We start from the raw sequence: 19192 nt of genomic DNA, 5'->3' as shown, positions 1-19192 counted from the left end.
TATGGAGTGAAAACACTTCACTTTGTCCACCAGTGAACAGAAAAAGGATGAAAGGGAACACGTTTAACATTTCATGTGGCTTTTTGAGAGCTTTTCTTTTTATTCTCCCTCAAACCCTGATTTTTCCAATTCATCAGACAGGCCTTTCCCTAATGCTTGCCAAACGCAGCATTGTCCGCAGGAACCTGCAGAGCCAAAGTAGAAGTACGGGACGTCTACAGATGTAGAAATACAGTAAGAGAATCAGACAAGATGAAATATGCATGAAGAGAAAGTGGATGCTGTGGTTTTGCCTTTTTATGTGAAAAGCTCTCAACATGATCTCAATTGGGAATTTAGAGGAAGATGATGAAGCAAAAATAGCAACGAGTCTTTGTGCCTCGGGGCAGCCAAACAGCATCATGGATTTCTGACATATAAACAATAAAAGAGCTGCTCAGGGTGGTGGATTGTGTACTTAAAATGACTTAAAGGCACACAAATAATGAAAAATAATGAGATAAATAGTAAATATAAATAATAAAAAAAAATACTCAAAAGAAACCATGCAAAATCACAAAAAAAGGCAACAAAAAAACACAAAATGACTTAAATGGGACTCCAAAAACAAACAGCAAACAATACACATAATAAAATAATAATAAAAAAAAAACCATGCATAAAAGGAAAACAAAAACACACAAATACTTAAATGCAGAAAAATAACGCAATAAGTAATAAATAAACCATAATTAAAAACAAAAAAGCAAAACATACACAAAGTTACTCTAAAGAAAACTTTGAAAATTAAAAAAAAAGAAATGAACAAAAAAAGAACAAAACATGCAAAATGACTTAAATACACAAAGTGACTCCAAAAACACAAAAATAACGAGATAAATAATAAATAAAAACCAAAAAGCAAAAAAGCAAAAAGAAAAAAAACAAAACAAATATACTCAGAAGAAACCATGCAAAATTACAAAACAATTGCACAAAAACACACAAAAGACTTAAAGGCACAAAGTGACTCCGAAAACACACAAAAATAATGAGATAAAATATAAATAAAAAATAAAAAAAAACACCAAAAATTGCATCATGGATTTTTTTTTTTACATAAAAACAAGAAAATAGCTGCTCAAGGCGGCAGATTCTATCATTGAGTTAGATATTTAAAAATGTAAACAATAAAGGCAAAAAAATCTATTTCTGTAGTGAAATAAATCATTTGGGACATGCATGTGCTCCCTTAACACCGTCTACATGCTTGGAAACCTGCGGAGTCTGACTTTACACTGAAAGCAGGTAAGCAGATATATATAATTCAACACACCCGGCATAAAACAGATGTTTGCATCCTGTGAGGTTGGTCCACATGACCTCCGCTGAGTCAGCAGACCGACACGTGAAGCACGCGACCACGCCACGTGTACGCAAGCAGTGGGTAAAACAAACCGTGCATGTGAAACGTTGGCATTTCCAAGTTTATGTGTGATATAGACGGCCACGCACTCACCCATTCAGGGTGCTTTTTATGTCATTTAGCACCTTTTTAGATCATTTAGCAGCTTTTTCAGGCAAAATGGCAACTTGTGCTGCATTTGGTTGCTCTAAATAATCAGGAAAAGTTAAAAATGTCGATGCAAACCTCTTTTTTACAGAAACATACCAAAAACAGTTGTGACCGGAAAACAAATTTGTGACAGTTCCAAGTCCGTGGTTTGGTAGTAGACAATGAAGCAGAGAAGAAGAGTTCTCCTAAGGGACGTTTACTCTCCCTTAAACAGTTCGCTGACACGCTCTGGTGATTGAAGTTTGCGAGTAAATCAAGGACTGATGAAGACGTCCTCAATCACGTCATTTCAAGATGGCGGAACACAGGCTCTTAAATAGTGAATAATTCCCATATTTAAAAGTTAATAAAACTAATATAGTGCATAATAATGTGTTTTGTTAGGCATATATCTACTAATAACTGGATTTCAAAGGTTTTAGACCACATTTGTAAAAACAGTGGAGGACCCCTCTAAATATAATGCACTGTAAATATACAGTAGCTTAGCAACTAGTTCACTATTTATTCTTTTATTTTTTGCTAATACAGCTGCATGCACGAGTTAACCAGATACCTTAATAATTGACTAGTTAACAAGTCAGAGTTGTTGCAGCTCACGAGTGAACTATTTTGTGTTTTTAACACATTCATGTAAATAATAAACAACTACTCATTCAGTTTTCCATACGTTTTTTTGTCTCTTGCAGCTCTGCAAGAGACAAAAAAACAGTGTTTTCTTTAAAAAAAAAAAAAAAATAAAAAAAAATAATATATATATATATATATATATATATAAAGGGACCTAGTTTTGTATTTTATAAGGATGACGATATCTGGCATTCCTTGATTTGAATAATAATTCCAGCAAGTTAATTTTGTTTTAATGTTGTCCTCCAAGCATTGGACACATCAAAGCGAAACATGTCAGGAGATCAAAGCAAACTTCCTAAAAGCATTTTTTTAATAAATTAAATCTTAACATATTATTCAAGAAGACGACAAAATGAAGTTTCCAGATTCGTTACGCAGAAGTCAAGGGCACAGACGCCTCTGAAGAATACTGGCAGTTGCCAGTCTAAACATGTCAGGGGATCAAAGTAAACTTCCAGAGAAAAAATTGTCTGAACAAATGAAATCTTAGAACAATATTGAAAAAGAAGACAAAATGAACTCGCTGCAATTATTACACGGAAGTCATGGATAAAATATGGACACATCAAAGCGATCAGAAGACACCTCTGAAGAATACTGGCAGTTGCCAGTCGAAACATGTCAGGAGATCTAAGTAAACTTCCTAAAAAAATATTTTCTGAATAAATGAAACCTTAACATATTATTCAAGAAGAAGACAAAATGAAGTTGCCGGAATTATTTTGCAGAAGTCAAGGGCACATCAAAGCGAATAGCCGACCCCTCTGAAGAAGACTGGCAGTCAACAGTCAAAATATGTCAGGCGATCAAAGTAAACTTCCTCGAAAAAAGTTTCCTGAACAAAAAACATCAACATATTATTCAAAAAGAAGACAAAGTTAACATTCTGGCATTATTACTCGGAAGTTATGGACAAAACCAAAATCAAAGCGATCAGCAGATAAAAGTAAACTTCTTGAAATGCCTTAGAAATAAGTTACAATTTTATCTAAACACATACAAGAACAAGAAAAACAATTTTAGAATATTTTGAAATAACCCTTAAAAAACTAATTAAGACACCTTATTATATTAGTTTCATGAAAGGCCTTGAAAACCTTGCTCCCTATGGAAGCCACGGTTTAGACTTCTATGGATCTTTATCCACAGTCTTTAACTAATGAGAGGTCCATAACTCACAGGTGGTCGTCTTTTAGTCAAGGTCACGCTACATTCTCATTAGTCTCATTAGTTTTTAACATTCACCTCAGCCTTTAAGTAAGAGAAGACCTCAAGAAAGGTGAAAAGAAGATTCAGAAGTCTTGCTTGGTTCATTGTTTTTCATCAAGCCAAAACGTAATAATCATAAATAATAATAATTGTGACTTTCAGTGTTCTTTTTAGCCATTGTGTGTGTGCAGGTTGTGCATGCTAATCTCGTACCAATTCCTCAAAGACAACTTTTGCCTTGGTGAATATTCCATGTGCCATTTGGCTTTGTGCTTGAATTTCATCATAAATTAGCGGAGAAAGGCCAGATTTGATTTCTCTAAATGCAAATCAAGCAAAAAGGGGGGTCGAGGGGGAATTGTGCTGAGCCACTGGAAACGGGGGTGGTGGGGGGGGGGGGGGAGTGAAACAAAGCAAGAGAAGTCTCCCATTTTATTAATTGTATTACTTCTTGCATCGTTTGCCCTTTAGAAAAGTCAGTCGACTTAATTAAATTATGAAGCACGCCCTGGGAAGAAGCAGAAAGAAAGCAGTGGAAAATGCTTGGATGCGTTAAAGCAACGTATAATGAGTGTGAGGATCCCCAAAGGTCTTTAAAATGTCCTCTAAATCCTTCACGTGTGATGATATCCGATTTGGAAAAGGAAAGCAAATGTCATTGCATGGCAGCCATTGACTCTGAAATCACAGCCAGGGTATAGTACCCAGAGCCAGGCAGAGGTTTTTTGGCCAGGAATGTGTGGCAAGGGCAGATGGTAGCGGCATCAGCTCCTTTACGTCGCCCTTTAAACCCTCCGGGCCCTTCACAGTAAAGACATTTATATTCCAGGTCAGCTGCTTGTTTGCTCCTCACAGCTGGGCCTCAGTGCTCACTGTTAGCATAGCGCGTAAAGCGTAATTAATGGCAGTCCCATGGTTGGAGCGCTAGGGCAAGAGAACCTGGCACGAACGAGTCAGTGCCATGACATGATTGCACTCCCCCCACCATACGTACATACATACTCCAAAGCCCAGAGGCAGAGCCGGAGGTTACGAAGGCTAAGGAGAAGAAGCGGATGCAATCTCTGTAACATGGCAAGTGGAAAACCGTGGACGACAGGCCGTAGGGGGGAAGCAGAGTGGAAATGTCAGTTTCAGTCAGGGTGTTACGTTAAGGTAATGGGAAGAAGGAATGAGGAGAAGATAAACAATGAAACCCCAGTAATGTACCCAAAGTACCTGTAATTTAACACAAAACACACTGATGGATATTTTTGTTAATCATAACCGCAGCATTAAAAAAAACCGCGCGCTAGATTGGTAGATTTATTTTCCTTCTTTATTTGTGAAGCTAAACACTCTGACACACTCCAACTTTTGCAGTCAAATAGTTTTTCATCAACAATAATTTGTTACACATTTGTTAATCTTCATTGGGAATGTATTTCTTATTTTTTGATATCGTATCGTGAGTATTTCGTATCATGAGCCCAGTATCGTATTTCATATTGTATCCTGAGTAAGCCATTTTGTTACGCCCCGGGATGTCCCGATCCAACTTTTTTACTTCCGAAATGATACCGATAATGCAGCCTTGAATATTGTCCGATGCGGATCAATGCGATACGATACCAGCACAAATCATACATATTTTTATGACTTATACACTAAGATCACAATCCGATAGATGATAATGGGCTTGCTATAACAATACAATGTGTTTGGGAAGAAAAAAGGACAAAAATGGCCATTTTCCGTGGTTATAAACTTTTTAAAATCAATAGGAATACAGTATATATGCAAAATAAAAAACCATAACATTCGGGTGTGTAGTAGATCGTGTGGACTTTCTTTCCCACTTGTCTCAAAATATATCATGCGACCTTTACCATTTAGGGTAGGAATGTTCGGAGCCCACGTCTGATTGGATGAAAAAGTTCTAAACCATTCATTTGTTTCTTTGATTTTTCTGCCTGTGATTTTCGTGCCTGTCTTGTACTGTCCTGTTAAGTTCAGAGATTGTTTAAGAAGTGCAGACCACATGTTAACATGTTTCATGAAACGTGAAGTTAGGTATGTTGAAGCGGTAAAGCCACAGATTTGTTTGCGTTATTGTTGTAATCTGTGCTTTAAAATCTGCATTTTATATTCACTTAAAGTTTAAATCAATCTGAAATAGTTTATTATGAAACAGATGATTTATTGCTTGTGTTCATTGGAAAATACATGACAAGAGGCCCTTGAAAAAATGATCGCATATTAAATTGCAATATTGAGGAAAAAAAGATTGCAATTCAATTCTTTTCCAAAATCGTTCATCCCTACAAGAAATGGGCCGAACAAATTTGGATCTTGCTTCGTATATCCTGGTTTAGCGTTGCTAGCAACGAGCGCCTCCTTTCCTCTGATAATTTTTTACATTGTTCTCCCTGATTTGTTATAACTTTTGGCAGTCTATAAACTCCAAATTTTTTTCATTGTCTGACCGATTGGTACAGCCCAAAACACGGCAATAATTCACCATTTCCTTTCGTTCGACATCTGGAATCTGCTTTGTTTACCTGCTGAGTACCTCCAATATGGCGACTTCTGGTTTGCCAATGGCAACACATTCACAAAGTTATCGACTTGACTTATTGTCCATTGACGAAACAAGACGATTCTGTCGATAACGACGCGTTTCTTTTGTTAGTGTGTTTCGTGAAAGAAACTAAACAATGGATAAATCTAGGCTACTAGCAAACATTTGTTTACCGTGTTGGTGTCCTTTGGAGCATCTCACTGGTTTCACTGCTCTGCTGACTCTCCACCCAACCGTGTCTGGGGTCTTTGTGTGGCTGAACTATAATTGCTATAATCTGTACATTTTGCACAATGTTTATGAGATGAGTCAGCGGTGAGGCGTATGTCACGCTGCACTGTTCATTTGTGCAACAATAACAATAATTTGGCCACTACTTTCCTCATGACTGAAGGAATTTGTGATAGTAAAACAGTGCAACTAATCTAACAGTATTCCTGCTGTACAGACGGGTTAAATGGGTCACCAGACAGAGCATGTGTGTCAGTTAGTCCCAGCTGGAACAGGACTGACCTTTTGCCTCAAGAGACTGGATATTAAAGGATTTACTTTCAATTATTTGTCCTAATTAAATTAAAAGCCACAAAGTGCAATTTCAGTGCACAAAACATCAGTAGATCCTACATTTTCGGGTTCGGGACTAAAAGGCCGAAAGTTGTTGTGATCAAGGTTCGTAATGTAGACGAAAGGACATCGTGTTCAATGGCTCGCGTGCGGACAAGTGGAACAAACTCTAATCTGCAAGTGTCTCCTAACCTTGCCTGCAAGATGGATTCTCCTGGTTTTCACAAACACCACAATACATCTTGCCTTTCGAAACGAACCAATTAGAACCAATCATGAGGCGGTGTTGTGATTTAGGGCGGAATATCCGGGTGTGACGAAGGCAGAAGCGCTGAAGCAAAACTGGGGCATGCGCGGTTTCAGGGAAAGGAACTAACTGGGCTACCGCTATTAGCATAGCTCCAAATCAAAATGATGTAAAGATGTCGACGTAGGAGGATGGTCAACGTGCTCTTAACTCACATACTCGTGTTGCAAAAACGGCAAAAGTCACTCAATGACATAATGACCGCAGCATTACTATCTCAAAAAAAAAAAAAACTTTTCACCATTGTTGTAGCAGCGTCTCTGCGGCGCATGCCAATGACGACATCATCATTTGTTACCGTTTGATTGGCTAAAACAAATCATGGTGGACAGGCGGTTCGCCCAATCAGCTTCAAGCATTCTGTTCATGTCCCTCCCTGGTTCCGAAAGGATTCGCCAGACACAGACCCAGATCGATGTGGAGAACTCGTGTTAGAGGGAGGGGCTACACATCAATCTGGCTCCAAGTTAACTTTCTCCAAATTATCAACACAAAGTGTATTTAGACGCAAGGAGTAAACACTGAACACAGAAAATGCGGTATATAACTGCTACTTTTGCTCCTATTCAGCTCTATGTCGTGAGAATTCTCAGAGTAAATACAAACAAGTAGGAAATAAAAGACCAAATTGATGCTGCGGGGATGTCAGCTCTTTGGCGGTTTTTGGGTTCTCTATTTTGCTCTCAGGCTGATGGTACTTAGGTTCATCAGCCCTGATCGGCAGCACTCAGCCTCCTGATGTGTTGTTAAGGGCTTTTGGGGGAGATTAGGTGATTTAGATTCCAACCACTGTGGGAGGATATGGGTGAATGTGTTAATCTTATAGGGTTAGCCTTTTAACATCATCTGATATATTTATTTTTGCTGGTTATGGTAATGGTAAGTATTTTTCTCAGTTAGTGTGTGGTTTTGGTGTCATTTTGTTGTCATTTGTCTATTCTTTTTAATATTGAGTATATTTCTCTCCTATTTTGTGTGTTTTTGTTGTCATTTTTGTGTTTTATTGGCATTATTTAAGTTATTCTCTCTCAGTGTGTGTGTCTTTGGTGTCGTTTTGTATGTTTCTCTGTTATTTTTGTGTGTTTTGTGGTGATCTTGTGTGCTTTTCTCTCATCTAGTGTGTCTTTGTTGTCGTTTTGTGTGTTGCTGGTGATGTGTGTTTTTTTGGTTCCATTTTGTGTATTTTCTTGTTGTTTGTCTATTCTTTTTATTATCCAGTATATTTTTCTCTTATTTTAGTGGGTCTTTGTTGTTGTTTTGTGAGTTGCTGGAAAATATTCAGTGTGATTATCATTTTTAATTTCACTCTGTACCACTTGTAATGTCTTCGCGTACCTCTTGGGGTACACGTACCCCCATTTGAGAAACACTAAGATAGACGAGCAAAGAAGATTATGAAATAACTTGATAATTAATAGAACCATGTAGTTTTAGGTAGTTTACTTTTTTATGAATGCTACGTGGAACATGTGGCTTTGTCTTTTTTTGCTTTTTTTTTCTCCCTCTTGTGGATAAGATCCAATAAAAGTGTGACAGAAGAACGGAGACGCTGGATATCGTCTCCTGCCTCCCCATCCATCTGCCACGGATCAAACACGCGGGGTGTGCTCCGTGCTCCCCGTTACGAAGGCACGGGTTTCCCTCGACCAGTTTCCATAACCTCTTTCATGCTTGCCTGAGCCTGAACACATGACAACTAAAAACCTGAAGGCACAGGGTTAGATGTTGTTGAGGGGGAGGGAGGGAGGGATGTTCAGCTGAACGGACGGAGGAGGAGGGGATGGGGGTGGTGTGAGGAAAAAAAAAAAGAAGCAAAGTGTTGATTTGAGTGCGTGTACCGTTGATGCTCCTTGCTGTGACTTCTCTTTCGCACATTTCGTCTTTACCTCTCTCTCTCCAAGGTTATACACTTTTGCTTTGCACCCCCTCCCGCCATCCTTACACCCTCCCCCCCTCAGCATGGACTAACCAACTGCCTGCATCTCTTCTTTCTTTGTCAAAAGGACCATGTGAGGCTCTTGAATGTAAGTGCCTCCTTTGTTGCTTAATTCACTTACAGCGGGTTAACGCTCTTTTATTTGCTTTTAGCGCATTAGCAACGGGCTGTTGTGCACGGGAGAGGGGTGGGGTGGTGGGGGGGGGCTGTGCTTCCTCCATGTGGTCCGAGCGTGGTGCTTCGACACGCACGTGCTAACCGACGACATCGTCTCAACGTAGCGTTCGTGCTGATTCAGATGGAAGCGGATTGCGAACGCGTGGTTGAACGTTTAGAAGGTTATTGGTTTTAATCTACTTATAACTGAGCTAAAGCTGGATAATAAGCAAACTACAAGTAGCTGTGCGGACAATAGCTGGTCTTTCGATATGAATGAACACTTTGTATTGGGAATCCAATGAACGTTACTAGTTACTTTCACCCCCCATGTTTATTTTTGGCAATAAATCTTGCCACAGTTCCCTTGCATACAGTAAACATCTCATGTATAAATCTTACACAATTGGAACTTCCACAAAAGCATAGGTATAAAATAAAATTATTTTTTAAATAAAATAACACCAATGAATTCAATGCAAACTAAAAATATTCTCAGGCCCTAAGTACAGCTACATTTATGAAAATAACCTCCATTTAATGCTATTTTGGCGCCATGCATTACGTTTAATCTGATTGAACGACTATGATGTGATGCCTTTGATTGTTGTCTGGTCGTTTCATTTCTTTGTAGTTTCACAATGTCCGTTAATCATTAAAAAAAAAAAAAAAATGAATTTACCCAGTAAAGGTTGGGTGTAGAAATGTAACAAATTACTTTACATCTTAAAAACATACTTAAGTACAAATAAAATGACTGATTTAGAAATATACTCAAAAAACACATAAAAGCAACTCAATTACAGTAACGTGAGTACTTGTAAACTGTTACTTTCAGCTCTGATCAATAAATCCTCAAAAACTCTTGTTGCAATAGCTTGAAAAATTGTAGAATATTTGAGATAAAAATGGATTTTTTTCGTTGAATCTTCTCACACTGCAGCACATCTGAGGCAGAATGCAACCGACAGCCACCATGAATAATACAGATAGTGTGTATATGCCGTCATGAATTATGGAGAACTTGGCTAAGCTGAACTCTGAACATACAAGTCGAAACTAAACACGTGTTGACCCACACTCGCCTGTTTGGGATGCTTCGTGATTACCTGCGTATAAACATTTCCGCTGTTTCTGAACAATATCTAGATCATTGCTGCTGAAGTTGTGAACGTTCTTGCCGTGAACATCCCTCCAGGTGCAACCCTCCCCCCATTACGGACAGCGTGACAGTGAAAGTGTGGTTGATAGAATCGTGATGTGACAGTTGTGTACCTGGAGGAAACTGTGGCCGAGCTATAACAAAGTGAAACTATGTGTGAAATGGTTTGAATAGGTTGACACGTCCGATTAAGAGACTCCCAGGGCTGGGTTTGAAATCCAATACTAACGTACTACTCCTACTAAATCTGATGTCAATAATTGTATGTAGTGCCTTCACATTAAATAGTATGAAAAGATGGAGTTTGTGAGAAGTACTATATCGGGATATTTTTCGGGATAAGTATACATGGTAGGCACACTAATCATACTCAACTGTCCCATGATGCATTACGAGTGGAATGTAAAATGGTCCTGGGACCACCTTCAAGCTAAAACTCAAACATCTTTTTTCAAAACAAAAGCATATTTTTTGTCTTCCATTAGTTTTGTAAATAGGGCTCTTGTTTTGAAGTTAACAGGAAGTTTCGTCAGTAGCACAATAAAGGGTTTCCGAAAATCTCCAAAATGTCGGCGTGAAATGTGTATAGGTGAGTTTTATCCATCAAATGAGCACATGTTGATATTCTACTTGGTTACTTTCTCGCTTAACACGCTTTCAGAACTTTCAACGGTGGAGAATCAGAAGAGATATTTAGCCTCAGTGTGCTTCAGGTTTTTGTCCTTGTTGGTTCCAAATGCATCTTGGGAAATTTGGAAGTATACTTCAATGGGAACGCTCATCCTCCCAATGCCCTGTTTCGGAGTGATTTTAAAGCCCTGTTTTGCACCGTCGCCGGTTCTCTTGATCACCCACAATGCCGCATCGGGCACAGTTGCGTTCACCTAATTGCTCTAACCCAACCCTCCTAACCACTATGAGTGGTTAGGAGGGTTAGGATGATGAGCGTTCCCACTGAAGTAAAATTCCAAGTTTCCCAAGATGCATTTGGAACCTACAAGGACAAAAACCTGAATCACACTGTGGCTAAATATATCTGTTGATTCTCCACCTTTGAAAGTGACCAAGTAGAATATCAACATGTGCTCATTTGATCCATAAAACCTGCGGAAACCCACTTCATGCCGACATTTTGGAGATTTTTGGAGACCCTCCATTGTGCTACTGACTAAACTTTGTTAGCTTCAAAACAAGAGCCCTTTTCACAAAAGTGTTAAAATCTAATGAAAGACAAGAAGAGATGCTTTTGAGATGCTGCCCAAACGAGGAGGACCTAGAGTGTTTTAACCGCTCTGGGGTCAGTCGGGAGAAGAAAACCCTCCATCTTCCTACAGGATAATATCTGAGGGTTTAGTTCCATCTGCACCAGAACTTTAGCCCAGTGGGGCTTTTGGCTTCGTTGACTGCCAGTGTGTTCAACCTTTTCATGCCCGGCCAAACCTCTCACATCTGAGCTCCAACACCCCGTCCATCTTGGCTTTCATAACCCAGCTTCCCCACGACGGCAGAACACTGGCTCCTCGCCACCCACTTGTCCTAAAGCTGGGATTTAGAAAGAAGGCCTTTGAAGAAGAGAAAGACTGGAGGCCTGAGTTTGGGATAAGGATGAGGGAATTTTAACGGTGGTCTTCCATTATCTGCCCCGGGGGGTTTGGACTCTGAAGGGTCTAGTTTGTTCTCCGGGTGACCAAACATGGCAGATTGAAAGCCTGAATCTGCATAATGACAAAGCCTTGGAATGTCAAAGACTCTCGGTGATGAGATGGACTGTGAAATATTCAAGGGCCTCACTCCGCTCCGTCTGTGTTAAACACAGATTTACTTTGACTTCTGCTTTAGTGCCGTTTGTTATCGACACTGCAATCATTGACACTGTAAGACAAACAAGTAGCCTATACTCGAGTGTGAAAAATCTTTTAAAAAGCATGAGGCAGAGGTTCGTGATCCTCATTTGGAAGGAAATTGACTTCCTTTAAAATCTCGCAGTGATGTGTATATTAACTTGGCTCGTGGCGGAAAATGTGCCGAAAATCAAAGTTTGCCAAAAAGACTGAACAAAAAGACATCACTGTGTGATATATTTCATTGCAGGATTATTATTATTAAAGAGTTTATCATTATTCTTTATGTAACACCTATTTGAAATTAGGGCAGAGATATAACTGAAAATATACATTGAAAACTCTAAATTAATCAATTTAATCACATATAAAGATGGACGCACCGATGCATGGAATCACATATACCCTCTGTAATTATAACCTTTAAAAAAACAAGTTGTTTCATATGTTGATTAATGAAAAACAATGGGAATGTGAACCTAAACTTAAATGCATAAATAACCACCTGTACATGAACAGCAACACTACTGACAAAATAATGCTCAGTTGTTTTGCTCAATGTTTAAAAGTTGCATTTGTTATTGAATTTATTTTGTGGTCTGACACGCCCCTCACATACTGTACGTTGGCGTACAAACATTACATTGCAACAGCAAGAAAAATGTAAAACGTTATTTTGCTTATGTTAAATATAAACTATTAAATGTTTATTGTTCAACTTTCGGGGGTAAAAGTTTTGATTTAACTTCATTTGAAGTATTAATACTACAAAGCATGGGATTTATTTTATTAATCGTCTAAAATGGATGCAAGCTCAAAAATTGGGGGTACCCCAGTCCAAAGCCCTTCCACACTGGTTAGAATTAACAATTTGGATGGTTGACATGGATACCGACAGATTTATATCACCAATTGAAACTAATAAAAAGCTCTTCCATCGTCCAGGGATGAACTTTGACCTGGTCTGGTATCAAACACTGAATACAGTCCGACACTGATTGTGTTATTTAGTTTAAGTGTTTGCACACTCAGTAAAGCATTGATTAGCATTAGCTCGGACATGTTGTGCACAGTACATTAATTAGCTCATTGGTTCCCTGAGGCTCCAAGTCCTTCGCACAGATGTGGAGCGATGCGTCCGTGTTGAAATTTTCCTAACGTTCAGTTGATTTTTCTAGAGAGAAAGGCAAACATATTTACAAAATCAGTGGTTCTCAACCTTTTCAGCTCAAAACCTCCAAAATAAAGGCAAAAATAAACATAAAAATGCGGTGAAAAGGGGTTCGAATTGACAATTATGGCTCAACATATGTGACATTTGGTAGGAGAATTGGTGGAAAGGGTTTATAAGTACTAAAAGTGTCTTGAAAGTGGAAGAATTTTGAAGAAAAGGCATGGAAATTTGATGAAGAAGTGGCAGGAAGTTTATTACTATTTGGGCTAAATTAAATATTTGTAAATATTTGTTTTGAACAGAAATAAAATGGGTTAAAATTAACCAAAAATGGTGGAAAAGGTGGTGAAATTGGATTTTAAAAACCGTGGAAATTGGTTAAAAGTCGTAAATTAGAGTGTGCAAAAACAGACAGAAAAAAGGGGTGAAAAGGGTTCAAAGTGTTAACATTGGAAAAATTTTAGTAATTATGAATGTGGTTAAATTGGCAAAAAATATGCATGAAATATGGTGAAAAGAGGTTAAAAGTGACAATAATGGGTCAACTAATGCAACATTGTCATTGTGTATGTTTTTTAATCATTTATGTTGTCACTTGGTGAATTTTTCTTTAATTTTGTTGTTTTTTGTGTGTAATTTTATGGATTTTTGTTGTAATTTTTTCACTAATTTTGTTTTCACTTTGTGTATTTTTTGTTTTCACTTTGTGTATTTTTTGTTTTCACTTTTTATATTTTTTCTCATTTTGTGTATTTGTATGATTATTTTCTATTTTTGTATTCTTGTATTTTGTACTCTGTACTTGTGTCAGTATTGTCATCAGTTGTTGCAATTTGGTTCATTTTGTTTTTGAATTCCCACTACAGTCACAAAAAGGAACATTATCTTAAAACAAATGTCAACATTTCAGTTTCGTGTGTACCTTTATTAAGAAAGAGTTGTAAATTATGTAATTTGTTTTCAAATTCAATGTTTATTGCAAGACTTTTTTGATTTCCGCAGACATTACTGTATTAATTCTGTCAAAAGTTTGTATTATTTACTGGAAAAGCCAGAAAAAGCGGCGTTTGAGAAAACGAGAGACTAGCACTACAAGCTCCTCATTTCGTTTCTCTATTAAACTCAACTCGTCCCTTCAGGCCAAACAAACACCTCGACCCTATTCTCCCAACATCAGCATTGATAAATACTATGAGCCAAGGGTACACAAAACCAATCTAGCTCCCACACACACACACACAGAGGTTCAATCGATAAACCACCCGCAGCGTTTTTCCAAAGCCCACACATGAACATATATACTATGTGTGTGAAAGCAATCCATGAGGCTATTAGTAAAGCAATGCCCTTTAGGCAGCTCATCACGTCATCTGTTGACCAAAGAAATCCACTTCTAAACCAAGTGGAGCCAGGCTGGAGATGTAGAAGCTTGGTGACTCGTTCATTGAAGCTATCAAACGTATAAAAAAGCACCAAAAAAAATATACAAAATGACACCACAAAAACCCATTGTTTTTTTTCCTTTGTTAATGCTCCATTTGGTCATTATTACTTACATTCAAGTGGATGAAAGGTCATTGAAATTATTATCGGGTATCAATACCTTGATAGAGTTCAAAAATGAAAAGTGCTAATTATTTTTTTCCGGAGTTATTGCCCTTGTTTCGTTTTTCTTTACTCTATTATCTGCAAACAAACTAACGTTGTTTGCAGATGACACAACCATTCTATGCACAGGCAAAGACATTAACACTCTAATAGAGTCAACAAATGAGGAACTATTAAAAATTCAAACTTGGTTAGATGTAAACAAATTAGCCCTAAACGTCAGTAAAACAAAATTCATTAATTTCGAAAAGAGAAATAAAATGGTAGATATAAGACTGAAACTAAACATGGAAATAATAGAAGAAGTAAAAGAATATAGGGTACTAGGAGTTTGGATGGACGACAAGCTGACCTGGAAAAAACATATACAAATAGTTAAAAACAAAGTTGCCAAAAGCAGTTACATCCTATGGAAGCTTCAACAAATCCTACATACCAAATCACTTAAAACAATCTATTCTTCACTCATAGCATCGCACTTAAACTACTGCTCCGAAATATGGGGTAATAACTACAAAACGTATCTTGAACCACTATTTAAACAACAAAAAAAAGCTATAAGAATTTTACATAAAGTACCATACAACACACACACAAACGATTTATTTGAGAAGTCAAAATACCTAAAACTGCAAGAAATAATACACTACAACACACAAATACACGCATTTAGGGCTGCATCAAAAAAACTACCACATCGAATACAAAAACGTTTCACATACAATCAAAATCCCTATGAATTCAGACAAAATAATGTGTTTAGACCAAACAGGGTCATATCAAATGTTGGCAAACATAGTACTGTGTATAGAGCCATGAACCTCTGGAACAGCCTTGACGAAGAGACACAACAGTCAGATAATCTGAAACAATTTAAGGACAAAACGAGGAGTACATTTTTACACACATACAGATCTCAAGTCAACTCTTCATTGAACGCTACAGCCCGAGGAAATACGGAAGAAAAAGACTGTGAGGAGGAGTAACAACAGGAACAATGACTGCAGACGAGAACACATCACAAAAAAAAAAAAAAGGGACAAAAAAAAAAAAAAAAAAAAAAAAAAGGGAAGAAACGAGGTTGGATGTAAAATTATCTGTGTTCAAATTAGGGGACGGATCTGGATAAGCATAATGCTTTTTTCCGTCGCCCTTTCCGGCATGAAAAGGGACAAAAAAAGGACAAAAAAACAAAAAACAAAAAAACAATGATGTGATTTTGCTCTGAATGTCAAATGAATTTCTGTGAATGCGACCATGTCGGAAATGAACTGAATAAATAAAAAAAAATAAATATGTGAGTGTGTTTTGATCTACCTCTGTTGCCGTGGTAGTCGGAAGTGGCCATCTTGAAAGCCCATGGCCTACTGGTCTCTACTAACTATGTTCTTGTATTTTCGGCTTGAAAAAACAAATGCTTGTGAGTTTGTTTAAGTGTACTGTTTGATAACACTCCTAAGATTGTGTTTGTGAAAGTTAAGCATAAACGATGTGTAATATAAATCATCGCCGATCGCGGTAAATGTTAGCATGAGCATATACATGGGTTTTCCCAAAAACGTTAGCATGAAGCTAGCGGACTTTTTGTATAGTGGTATTTTTATTCCCTGCCACAAAGTGTGGAAGGTGGATATAGGTTGGAGCTCTGTCCGTGCGTCCAAGTTAAAGGGGACAGCTTTTCTCGGAAACTGTTTAAGATAGGATAACCAAATGCGTTGTGTGGCTTCAGGGTATCAGTACCTTGATGGAGTTCGAAAATGAGAAGTGCTCAATTCTTTTTTTCCAGAGTTATTGCCCTTGTTCCGTTTTTCTTTTCCCTGGGTGAGTGTGTTTTGACCTACTACTGTTGCCGTGGTAGTCAGAAGTGGCCATCTTGAAAGCCCATGGCCTACTAGTCTCTACTGACTAGTTCTTGTATTTTCGATTTGAAAAAACATAAGGTTGCGACTCAGTATGTTTAAGTGTACTGTTTGATAACACCCCTAAGACTGTGTTTTTGAAATTACATAAATCACTGCCGAACGCGGTAAATGTTAGCATGAGCATATACATGGGTTTTCCCATAGATGTTAGCCTAAAGCTAGGGTCCGTCCGTCCGACTTAAAGGGGACAGCTTTTCTCAGAAACTGTTTAAGATACAGTGTGTGGCTGGAGTTTGAAAATGAGAAGCGCGCAAATATTTTTTCCAGAGCTATTGCCCTTGTTCCGTTTTTTTTTTGTTGGCAGAAATGTCTTCTTGTTTTTTATTGAAACACTAAAACCAACGCAGTTATCAGATTTTTTTTTTAAGCTAATCCAAAGCCCAATAGTTCATAATGAATAATTCAAACTATTAACGATCCCACTGAGACCATCATTTATTCCATTTATAATTAATCACCGTCTCCCACTGTTTCATCTCAGCGCAGAAAGCTCTGCTCTCACCTTCATTCAAAATGCATGTTCTCTGATTAATGCTCTCGCTTTCTGACTTTTACTTTTTTTTTTTTTTATGCCTGACTTTGGATATTCTCAGCGAGCAAAGTGAGGTGTTCTAAATGGTGTGAGCTTTTCCTGCTGCAGGTGATGATGGCAGGCCAATAAATCAGAATATAACCACCGTCAGATGGACTAAAGTGCATTAGCCATGGTATTAGATTAAGCACCGCACACACACACACACACACACACACACATAGCACTGCTGAGAGCAGAGCTGGGGGAATGACTTCCATTTATTACTTATTCATGCTTCACCCCATCACTCTGCACACTTTTCTCACAGCGCCATGTCTCAATTAAAGCAAAGCGTGACGTTAAAATAACAACGTGCCGCTAAATTGGTATTATGAACACACTCCCCAGTGACTTTCTCCGTGTTACACTTGATTTACCCTCGAATCGATATATATCAACAGGCACAGACGGAAAATGTGTGTCCTACGTGCAAAAAAAATAAGGATTCTTACTAAAATGCATTAGGAATCTCCTCTGACGCTGCAAAACTCACTCACTCGTGCTGTCTCTCAGAGAGACCCAGGCTAAAGCTGGTCACGTGTTGATATTGTGTAGCTGCAGTTAATGTGACCTGAAATCATGATAAAATACACAATATTACTACGAGCACACAAAATAAGCACGCAAAATGAGAGAAAAACATGTGACGACGACAAAATACATCAAGTGAGAGAAAATATACAAAGTGAAAACAAAAATACATGAAATGACTCAAAAATACACAAAATAAATACGACAATACACAATGTGACTGAAAAAATACGCAAAATGAATGGAAAAAGTACGACAACAGAAATTCGCGAAATGACTAATACTTCAGAAAATGACAAAAAATAAAGAAAATGAAAGAAAAATACGCAAAGTGACTCCAAAAAACATTCAAAACAACAAAAATGCAAAAAAATGACTTAAAAAAAACACACAAGACACAAAATATACACAAAATGAGAGACAAATACAAAGCAACAACAGAAATACACATAATGACTACAAAAATACAGAAAACGCCACAAAAAATAAACAAAATGAAAAAAATAATACACAAGGTGACTCCAAAAAAACACAAAACAATAAGAAAAATACAAAAAAGATAAAAAAAAAAAAAAAAAAAAAAAAAAACACAAGACACTAAATATACAAAAATGACTAAAAATACAGAAAAAGCCACAAAAAATGAGGGAAAAATACAAAAAGTGACTCCAAAAACACAAAACATAAAAAATTGAGGTGTGAATTTTGATCCATATCGCCCAGTCCTAATTGACAACAATAAAGCCTTAAAATACTGCAACTTTTGCGCGGAATGGGACCTTTAAGCTTTATTATGAGATGTTTACATTTTTACACCGCTTGCACTTAGTAGTTTTTTGTTTTCATGGTGAACGGTGGGGGGCGTGTCCCCTTGCAAGGACAGATTGAGGTCACTTTGGGCCTGCTGACAGTTAACGATGATGCTAGCTGACACCAGTTTGCATGCGCGACCGCTAGCGTCCTCATATGCTTTGAGGTGTTTTTTCTAATTGTGATCGCGTGCCATGGTTTGAATCCGCCCGTCTGAAGCTGTGATGGGAGTGACAGAAAGATGCACATTTTCTTGCGTGGCATCCTTAATGTTGACTTCAGTCTCTGAGTTGGAAAGACCTGGAGGGCAAAGATGTTTCCTGCCTCATTATTTTTTATTAATATCACTCACTCTGACCTCAGTTAGCTCTCGCTTTCCAAATGGGAGACAAAAGCAGGAATGCATGAAAATATTTCCATTGAAACTCTGACCTTATTATATAAAGTCCTGTGAGTCACAGTGAGCTTCAATGCCACAAACATGATCTTTTCCAGTCGTATTATTAAAAAGATATAATGCCATACTTGTTTTCTTCCACTATTTAGATCAAAGACGACGTCTGCAGACCCAACAGGGCGTTGATTTAAAAGCTATAGATTTATTTTGTATAATAGCCACTGTTATCCAGGAAGTTTATCATTGTTTGCGT

General features: G+C 37.7%; 1 protein-coding gene across 1 annotated transcript in view; it reads left to right on the top strand.

Moving 5' to 3' along the window:
• Positions 1-8789: 8789 nt before the first annotated feature.
• LOC114478215 (E3 ubiquitin-protein ligase Midline-1-like) overlaps positions 8790-19192 on the top strand; it is a 55285-nt gene continuing 44882 nt past the window's right edge. Inside the window, exon 1 of the mRNA XM_028471118.1 lies at positions 8790-8852. The gene's annotated coding sequence lies outside the window, so the exon portion shown is untranslated. The remainder of the gene's footprint in view (positions 8853-19192) is intronic.

The sequence above is a fragment of the Gouania willdenowi genome, chromosome 2 (genome assembly GCF_900634775.1).
Source record: "Gouania willdenowi chromosome 2, fGouWil2.1, whole genome shotgun sequence".
Classification (NCBI taxonomy): Eukaryota; Metazoa; Chordata; class Actinopteri; order Blenniiformes; family Gobiesocidae; genus Gouania; species Gouania willdenowi.
This window is presented reverse-complemented; position numbering and strand designations above follow the sequence as displayed.